Source organism: Drosophila mojavensis, unplaced genomic scaffold, assembly GCF_018153725.1.
Source record: "Drosophila mojavensis isolate 15081-1352.22 unplaced genomic scaffold, ASM1815372v1 contig_136, whole genome shotgun sequence".
NCBI lineage: Eukaryota > Metazoa > Arthropoda > Insecta > Diptera > Drosophilidae > Drosophila > Drosophila mojavensis.
In genome coordinates this window covers 16,052,893-16,064,058 of record NW_025318667.1, presented here as the reverse complement: position 1 = coordinate 16,064,058, position 11,166 = coordinate 16,052,893, and positions in this window count along the sequence as shown.

The window sequence follows — 11,166 nt, the reverse complement described above, 5'->3', positions numbered from 1 at the left end:
TTTCCTTATGGCTTCATACGACGTTATCTATAGATCTTTGTTTAATAAGGCTGCAAATTTATTTAGTTTTTTTATTATTAGTTTTTTTCAGAAGCGAATTATTATTCCCCTTAATTAATTGGCCACAATTGAAGCATTTTAATTTTTTATAAATATATATTTCAATTTAATGTAATATTAAATATTTTTTAGCAAAATGAAAAATGTAAAACCGAATAAAATTGCTATTTATTTATTTTAGTTTGCAAAAATATATTTTCACTAAATATTTGTTAGTCTTTTTGGTGCCAAAAAGAATTATTTTGTTATATACTTTAATTGAAAAAAAAAACGTAAAATTACTTTTCAAAAGTATACAAAAACGAAAAATTTAAACAAGCAATTATTGGTTGAAATTTTTGATTTTTTTACAAGTTTTGTTCTAGAATTTTTCGGTTTTATATTTTCAATATTTATATTTAATATGTATTCATAAAATAACTACAATTACAAAAGTTAATTTAATTTTAACAATAAGTTAATTTAATTTAATTTAATTCTAACACAATAACACCCAAATATACGTTCTTCTTAATAATAAAAAGAAAAGAGCTGTTTAATTTGAAGACATTTTTGTATAATTGAATCTAATAATAAAAATTATTATTTATTTTTCGTTAAATATATAATATATGTATGCACAATAATATAATTTCTAGTTTTATTTATTTATTTATTTTATTTTATTTTTTTTTTCATATTTAATGCTTATAATGAGTTAATAATAAATATAACTTCTCATTTGATTACTATTATTTTATAACAATTTATTTTAAACAAAAAGGTATGCCTAAAAAAAAAAAAAATTAAAAATAAAAAAAAAAAAAATAGATAAATAAAAAATAAAATAAAAGAAAATAAATAAATAAATAAAAAAAAAAAAAAAAAAACATAAATGAAAAGTAATATAAATATTAAATCAAACTAATATAATTGCTTGGCATTTGATATATTTGTAACTGTATTTATGATATGCGCGCAAAATGTCGGCTGAATAAGTTGTTTAACTGTGATTTAGCTGTCTTTTGGAATTTTCGAGTTGTTTTTAAGAAGCAAGCACCGTTAAGACTTCCGTTATGCTGTTGCCTAGGGCCAATGCATGTATGTGCGTGCATGCGTGTGTGTGTGTAGTCTGTGGTCCTTTGTTGTTGCTGCTGATGTCAATTGAGTAAAACAAATATCAGGAAATGTCATCATTTTGTAAGGCAGAGCTAACAATTGAAAAGGACATGCCAAGGGGAAATTGAATTGAACAAATTGAATGCCAGCGATAAAGAAAGGCGAGAGTGTGAGAGTGAGAGAGAGAGAGAGAGAGAGAGAGAGACAATTGTCGCAGGACACCAGGGCGAGCCACACACATGGCGCAAGTGTTTTGGTATGAGAGCTGCCTGCTATGACACTCGCCTGCGCAGCGCAGCTCACAAATTGTCATTGCACAGCTGCGGCTGCAGTCGACATCGAGCCGAGTCGAGCCGTGCCGTACTACGGTACCGTATCCGCACAGCATCTTTCCCTCAATTTTCCCCTCAGAGTGTTGTTGTTGTTGCTGCTTTTGACTCGTTTGTTGTATCAGCGTCTTTTCTACTCTTGTCTTGTTTGCATTGTTCTCGCTCAACAGATTTGATCAGTTTTTAATGAACTTCATTCATGTTTGAATGACTTTGATCAGTTCCGCTTTGGCCTCGCCTTGCCCTCGTCTCTGGCGTTGCCTTTGCCACTGGCTCTGCCCCTGCCCCTGCCCCTGCCCCTGCCTCTGCCTCTGCCTTTGCCCTTCGTCTCCTCTTGGGCTCTGGCAAACAATAGCAAATACACAAACCTTTTAAACGCGTGCGCCGATTGTCGCTTACTGCTGTCTCTTCTTCTTCGTCTTCTTCTTCTTCTTCTTTGGCTCTGCTGGTGTTGTGACAGTGACAAGAAGATGTGCCTGTGTGTGTGTGTGTGTGTGTGGGTGTGTCTGTCTGGCTATTGTGGCCATCGGCAAGTTAGAAAGTCGCAATGGCGCACGCGGCGTATGTGCAATGCCGACAACATTCCGCTCAGTCCCAGGCTAATCCCGCATAGCCTCTAAGCCGCTTTTGCTCAGCACCAACAACAACAACAACAACAACAAGAGCAACAGCATCAGCATCCCAAAACTCGAAAACGTCAACCTCCAAGCGCATCAGCATCATCATCATCATCATCATGCGTCAAGTTCAACGAGGCGTACAAAATACTTCTACCAAGTGCCGACGTCGAGGCCCAAAAGAACAACCAACAGCCGCAACAACAACAACAATGAGCGGCAAACAGTGCCACTTTTGGTTTCGATTGTGCCACAGCCAGAAAGAGACAGCAACAATGCGCACAGAGCGTGAGAATGCCTGCGCCAGAGCGAGAGCGAGCGGCAGGTGGTGGCACCTCATTGATTGAGGGTCCTTGAAAGGGTACAAATAATCAGAAAATTGTATTAAATGTCCCACATAATGAAATGAGAATAAAAAAATTGAAAAAAAAAAAAAAAAAAATGAGATGAAATGAAATGAAATGAAAATATGATGCCCGATCTATGCTCCATGATCCGTGATATAGCAACTGTTATTGTTGCATGTCAGAATCCGCAGCTGGAACTGGAGCTGGAGCTGGAGCTGGGATTGGGGTTGGGGCTGAGGCTGAGGCTGGGACTGGGACTGGGACTGCGGGGATATGTGTATGTATGTGTGTGTGTGTATGTATGTAAGTTCTGTGCAGACGATGCGCTGAGCGTGATGATGATGATTATCATTATTGAGGCACTCTTGCTTTGATCTCTGGCAACACACACACGCACACACACACACACACATAGGCACTTGGCCCGGCCTAGGCCCGCTATGGATCCATGGGCGCAGCAAGTGCTGTCGGAGTCGCCGCCAAAGTTGACGCTTTGTGTCATTGTCAAGTGTTGCGCCGTATATGCACGTGTATGTGTGTGTGTGTGCGTGTGTGTGTGAGCAATCTGCCTCTGCTCTATTTGTATTTATTTGATTTGTGATTAATGCGCTGGAGTGCGTGGCAGACTGTGAGACTTTAGCCAAGTGCGGCTCCCCATCAACAACAAAGGCAGGCAACGGCTTGTTGGCCGTTTACAGGGTATCTAGCAGCTGGCTGGCAGCGCTTATCAGCATAATTAGGAGTGCTGCAAAAGTGCAAAGAAATGGATCAGCCATACATATCAAGAACTCCCATTGCGTATACGCCGCGTGAGGCCGGCAAGCAAACATTCTAATTTGGTCAATTCGCATTGGTCAATAGTCAAGGTGAGGATGAGGCCAGAGGCCAGAGGCCTGAGGCCTGAGGTCTGAGGTCCAAAAACACCTGGCGCAGTAGGAGTTAATTGACAAAACCTGAGCCAGATCGACCTGCGCTGCCTGTCTGGCTGCGCTCAGCTCGACTCAGCTCGACTCAGCTCGAGTCGACTCGCTGCGACTTGTCTTGGCTTGGCTGGGTGGTCCTAGACATGACACTTTAGACATTTTGTCGTTGCCTTGCAAATTGAGCTGAGAGCCGAGAGCTGAGCGCGCCGAGACACAGGGGCGGCGGGGGCGTGCCGTGCACAGCTGGTGCGCAACGTCGCCGTCGCCGTCGCCGTCGCTTGTGTAAATATTTCCTCATTTTATTTGTGGCACACAAAAGAAGGAAAGCAAATGTGCAGGCGGCCTGGTCATATTGTTTTAACACATTAGCAGCGCAATGCAACAAATAATTTCCATAAAATGCTGCCACGCTACGATGCGACGTTGTCGTGCCGGTAAATGGAGCGGCGACGGCGACGGCAATGCTAACTGCGCTGCCAATAGACCTCAAGTCAATTTCAATGCATGAAAGAGATATGTCACAGGAAGAAAATATTAGTCTTTGTCATTAGGCAAAACAAAGCAACACAAAACAAAACAAAACAAAACGCCAACAAGCCTCAACAGCAACAGCAAAAGCAACAGCAACAACAACAACAACAAAACCAATCCATGTGGCTGGGCCGCAGCTTTGGACGCGGATGCCGCGCTTCGGGGCGGCCACAGGGCTCAGCTAGAGCCTGTCTCTCCCTCTCTCTCTCTCTCTCTCTCTCTGTGCGTGTGTGTGTGTGTGTTTGCCTGATGTTTGCCCACCAACAAAGTTAACACTGGAAATGTCCAAGTGCTGTTGTTGCCACATTCACATGATTTAAGCAGCAACAACAACAACTCCAGACAAAATGTTTCCCATCATAAAAAAGAAGAAACAACAACAACAGCAACAACAACTTCTTCGTCTTCATCTTCATAAAGAGTCCAAAAGTCCAAAACGAAGAAAAAAGAAAAGCAACGAAAAACGAAAAACAAAAACTAAACCGACTTTAGACAAAGCAAACGAAATTAAAAACGGTTCAAATGCTTTGCTTGTGTAAGCAATTGGCTTGTACACGCCCCCCCGCCCTCCTCGTTGCCCTGCGCCCCACCCCAGCCCACAGTCTGCGACAGCTCGCAGCGGTTGAAGTGCTGCGGAAATGCCAGCGCACCGCCACGATGGCTCAGTGGTTCGGTGGTTCGAGTCTCTCGGCAAGATTTTTATGATACAGATTTATGCCTGCTCGATCGGCAGCTGTTTAGGATTTACTACTTAGTGATCTAGATGCCAATAAAATGACTGGGAAATTATTGGGATTTTTTTTTAGTGAGCGTGGGCGTGGCCGTGGCCGTGGGCGTGGGGTGGTTGGCAGGGTATGCGCGGTGCGACAACCCAATGCTAATTGGCATCGTTTGAGGTCGTTTGCTGCATGAAAATCGACTCATTAGCGACATGCGACTGCTGGTGGGCGTGGCAGCGTGGGAATCACAGGCTGCACAGGCAGCACAGGCATAAATAACTGCAATTGCTCTAATCATTTGCAAATTAGTGTTTTATTTTTTGGGACTCACCTGCGTATCTCAAGTCTAACGACGGTTAGGAATTGCGCTCGGAATAAGTTATGAGAGATGATATTGCATATTGTAGAGAAATATAGTAAATGCATATATGCGCATGTATTCGATGTATATCTATACATATTTAGAACTGTATAAAGAGTGAAATATGCATATGTATTTAGTATATTTCACTATATAACAATCTGTATAAATGTACATATATCTATATCTTTTGTGAAATATTCATGTGTATCCAGTATATTTGACTACACATATAGATATAAATACATAGACTGAGCGAGAGATATCCGCATATATGTATATACGTAAATCTACATCTATAGTGAATATACTAAATTCATACATGTGTATTTTATATACACATATATACACATATATATATGTACTTTGCATATAAAAGAGATCTACTATATCTACTATATAAGAAAGGTCACTTCTATATATGTATTTTATATATAAATAATATCTATTATATCTACTATATTTAATATATAAGTGAGATCTATTGTATATATATATTTCTTCTACGGTACATTTCTACACTCACTTCTCTTAAGACTATATATGAGATCGTTGACACTTACTTTTTTAATGTCACTGTCTTTAGATGGTTTTCTATCTTTTCTTTCTTGTCCATATGACAAGAAAAAAAAGATAGAAAACCATCTAAAGAGCACCAAAATTATACAGTAAAAAGTCTTATGAAATATAAAACATAATATTGTATATGTAAACGCGGATTATGTGCAGTCCAGAAACGTTGTAAATTTATTTAAAATTATAAATTGATTTGAAGATCTTTGAATTGGCTTACGGCTGTAAATGACCACAAAAATAGGTCGTCTATCAATAGTTCCATATCTCATAAAGACTCAACAAAAATATAGAAACATAGGCAGCAGATCGTGCTTACGATATAGGTCAATAGAAAAATCTAGAATAAAGCGCAGTCAATGGCTTAAGTCAATCATTATTCATTATTCAATCATAATCATTATCTCTCTATATACATAGAATATAACATCTAACTATATGGCATATGCTCTGGAGGTTATCAAAAAGTAAAGTAAGTAAGTAAGTAGGAAATAATAATAATAATTCATAGATCTTGAAAATCTTGAAATAATTGTATTAAAGTTTGTTATTACATACCACCTGATTCATAAAAGTAGCATAGATATCAAGAAATCCTTTTCGTCTGCTCCTTCTTTGATTCCAGAAAAACAACTGACGGAGTAGCTGATATTTACTTTGGCAAACCGTCCAAATGTTGGGCTGTTGTAGATAAGATTGAGAATCATAGATTGATTATGACTTTTTGGCAATACTTATATATATATATAAATTCTTGTTTTGTTGTTGCAGTAAATAAAAATGTTTAAAGAATTAGTGGAGTTTCCGGAATAGAAGCCCACATATATGTCCAGCGGCACATGGAATGATATCAAACTCCCTTAGCTTTCCAGTAAATCAATGCTTGGCGCTACATTTAGGTATAAATATGAAGGCATACGTAACACTTGGCTTGATATGATTCTTAGAGTTTCCGAATGTTTGTGACGCAAGCAAAACGAATTTGCTTCATGTCACCCCGTTTGCATTTGCTTTGGTAACGGAAATGCTTGAGCTCGAAACGTCATCGTGAGGGTTTGCAAATTCTGAAGGCATATCAACAGTTATTGTTGTTACTAAGCTCAGCTAAATGTTGTTTGCCTGCAATACACATATTTCCCAACTTGTATACACATTCACGTGAGTGAAATGAGTATATTGGTTTTGAGCAATGTCCAATGCCTTACCCATAGATAGTTTTACAATAATAATATGCTCAAATGTTGTAATTCGTGTTGAAGTCATATTTATTTCAATCCTTTCACGATCAAGTCAAACCAATTTCTTGCTAGAATAACCCTTAATAAAGTTTGCCGTATCGAAAGTGTATTCAAGTATTAGAAATGTTAGCGAACTCGATTCGTTTAATTACAGAACTACAATCTCAACGAATATCATGCATTTCCTGTCGTTTAATGTGTAATGAGTGAATACTCTGCGTTTGCTAGTTCATTTGTGACATTCTCAGTTAATTATTATGATAATTTCCACGGCTCGGAGTTGTTTTGGCCATAACTGCCAGCCGTTTCGGCTGTGTGCGACTGTTGCGACCTGAAGGCCATCATTGCTTGTTTTTCAGGCATTTATTTGTTTTATTTTTGTTTCATTTGTTTTATTTTTTTTTTCGCTCCGCTTACATTTTTATTTTATTTTTTTCTTCTGTCACAAATATCTTGGGCACGTTTTTGAAGTGCCTGCGAGGCGCCCTTAACCAGCATAAGCAACAACATCATCAACAGCAGCAACAACAACAACAGCAGCAGCAGCAACAGCAACAGCAACAACAACTTTAAGCTTACTGACAGTTAATTTTTCGGAGAAAAACGCCAGAGTTTCTCGCAATTTTATGATCAATTCATTGAATTTTTCGTTGGTTTTTGTTGTTTTTGTTTCTGCGGTGCAAAAAGAAGCAGAGAAATCATCAGCACACACGACGAAGGCGACAACAACAACAACAACAACGACAATACAAGCGAGTTAAAATATTGTTGCTCTTTATTAGCTGTGCGAACTGCAACAACAACAGTAACAAACAATCTCGTAAAGTCCTCTAGTTGGAAGTGTTTTTTAAACGATTTAAGTAGATTGTACACTCACTCTTACAAGTGCTCTTATACTTATACTTATACTTATACTTATACTTATACTTATACTTATACTTATACTTATACTTATACTTATACTTATACTTATACTTATACTTATACTTATACTTATACTTATACTTATACTTATACTTATACTTATACTTATACTTATACGTCACCGATATTCGCAACGTTATATGCTTATCAGTATCAGTGCGGGCGTTTTACGACATTGTTCATCTAACGCTCTGTGTATACGTCACGGCTGAGCATGAATTTACGTGGGTGTAGGGCTTATCGCTGACGTAATAACCAGTTGATTTGCACAGTGGGTGAGTGTCAGGCGGAGCTGGAGTGCCTGGACCAGGTCTGCTGCGCCACAAAGCAAATACATAAATAAAATAAAGCTATAAATAAATAAAAATTAATGTTAGTGAAAGATGCTTAACATTTTCATTGAGTCAGCAGCAGCAGCAGCAGCAGCAGAGCAAGAGCAAGAGCGAGCAGGCGACGATCTTCAGACCGCGACTGGGCCGGGACTTGCTTGGGCTTGGCAACCACGAGACGAGAACAACGGCTGAAGTCATATGCCCGCGGCGATTTGTTACGCACAGTGTTACGAACAGCGGTTTTCACGTAAACAAAATTGCCTTTTCGCATTATGGTAAAGCTATATGGAATTATTATTGCCCCACTGAAACTGAACTGAAACCATATTTCATCTAATTCATAAAGTTTCATTCAGTTGATTGCGATCGATTGCTTCGATTGTCCTCAATCAGATCGATCGTCGTAACCACTGTACGTTGCGCCTGCCAGCGTCGCGTCGTGGAGTCAGAGCTGCAAGAGACGCGGCCTGGTGTCAGCTCCGTCATCCTGTTGATTTGTGTTAAGGAAGCAAGTGCTTATGTCCATGGGAGTGTGAGTGTTGGTGTGTGTTATGAATGACGGCGGACCTACTTAGCCAGGGCGCTGCTGATGCTGCTGCTGATGCTGCTGTTGCTGCTGATGATGATCGGGGGCTTCTTGATGATCATGATGGTGCCGCAGCGCTTAGATGGATGGCCACGAAAATTTATCATCATGCGAGCCAGAAGACAAAGTAGCAGCCAAGCGACCCAAACGGACAACCAACCAAAAAAAAAAACGAAGAAAAAAAAAAAAAAAAAAAAAAATCATGGCGCATGCGCAAGGATCTAAAAGAGCTGAGCTAAGGCCTCAGTCTCAGTCGTGGTCCACAATTAAAATGTGTGTGCAGAGAGAGGAGATGCGGATGCTTCACTATTTGGGCTCTGCGACTCAGTTGCCGTTGCCGTTGCCGTCGAAGTTAGCGGCTGTTGCGGCTCGTTTCGAGTGTTGAAAAGTAAGGAAGCTTTAACAAATTACCGCCCAGTTACCGGCACAACGAGATGTTTATAAAAGTTGTAAAAATTTGCCAAGCCAACACCAACACCGGCCGGCTGGACGGCCAGCCAGACAGCCAGACAGCCAGACAGCCAGCCAGCCAGCCAGCCAGTCCCAGCCATGGCCCAAAACTGCAGACATACATCTCCATGTCGGCTGCTGTGCCTAGCGGCACAACTCGGGCGCACAGAGCGTCAGATCGAGAGCAGGAAGCGGGGAGCTCAGGGAACGGAGGGCGGAGACTACAGAGACGGACGGCGGCTGGCATTAAAGGAGTTTGCAGGCTCTGCACTTGGCGCAGGCGCATCGCAGTGCCAGACAATGCCAGCCACTGCACTGGCCAAGACTCCGACTCTGAGACTCTGAGACTCTGAGACTGGGCTGCGGCTGAGCTCAGCCCGGATCGGGCAGCATCGCGCTTGGCTTGCCTTATAAAGTGAGCGCTGAGCGTCGAGCAAAGTTACTCATGTCATGACAGCAAACGAGCAAGCAGCAAACTTATGACTGAGTAATTGCTGGTGATATTTATGCGACGAAGCGTCCGAGGATGTGACGGTGCTGCACTACCACTACCACTACCACCAGCAGCATCAGCATCAACAGCAGCAGCGGCAGCGGTGACGGAAACTGTTGCAGCAGTATCTTTTGCAGTGCTTTCTGCTTATTATCGCTTGCCCCACACTGCATTCGCTGTGGCATATTGATTGGCTCCATCTCTCGATGATGGCTTAAGCTATCAAATGCTCAAGATTATTTCTAGTCCTTGGGCTAACTCATTGAACTATCTAAATAAGACATTTCAATTATACTTATGACTTTTACAAAATAAAGACTGAATCCTCATTTCCAAAAATATTCATTTAATTATTTATTAATAATCATTCTTAGCATCTCCCACTTTAAAAGTTCTTCTCTCTCTCTCTCTCTCTCTTAATCTGAAGAATGTTGTCTTAATATCTATTCCATATACATTTTATATTCATCTGCAAAGCTGTTACTGATCCAGGTAAGTTTGTGGCTGAGCTGAGGTAGGTGCATATGCAGATACCTTATATATGATTATATAATATCTCCTCTATTCATTATTTACTCCAAATTCTAGATCAAAACAAAAATCTAAAGGAATTAAATGAATTATTAGTGCTATTTCTGTACAGTTGGAACGATTCAGAGCTATCTGGTTGGTAGTATTCGACAAAGAGATACCCTTAAAGTCTTATACAAGATCGCAACCTAAAACAGTGTATAACAGCATATATAACAATATATTTGAGTCTATAGAAGTACATAAGATGTATATAACAGTATATAACAAAATAACACTACTTAACGGCATATAATCAACTATCGTATATCGTATAGCAGACACAAAATGTATAACAATATATAACATCATATTGCATAATGTAGCAGAGTATAACAGATAGAATCGTATGGTAGAATATATAATAGCATATAATAGTATGTTAATCACAGTATAAGAGTATAATAGTATAACAGTACGCCAGTACAAAGATATAACAGTATAACAGTATAATATATTTTTTTTTATGTATATCTTGTTTGTATATATATTTTGTATATATTGTTATATATATGTTATATACGTTACTATATACTGTTATATTATTACTGTATATATCAGTATTACTATTAGTCAAAAAGTTTATTTTAATTCGCATAAAAATTTTTATTCTGTTTCAATCTGGTTATTCATAAATTATTCAATTTCTTTTTCAGCTGCTCGAATTAAGCCGATAATAATAAATACATATATGTATTTAATATTTATAAAAGTAATACATTAAAGAAAAGTATAATCTGAGGTATGTATATGAATGGTATATTTATTTCCTGTATACACATAAGGAGAAGATCTCATATGTCTTTTTGCTTTTTTTGTAGGTGATTTGGAGATTCGTCTTGGGTCTGTAATATGCTTAAACTCGACATATGCTCGCAGCGTTGTGGCGCACACACACACACGCACATGCACACGCACAACAGTTGACATACATGCGTGTGCGTGTTGTTCGTTTGTTTTAGTGATAGTAGTAGTAGTTGTTGTTGTTGCTGCTGCTGCCGCTGCTGCTGCCGCT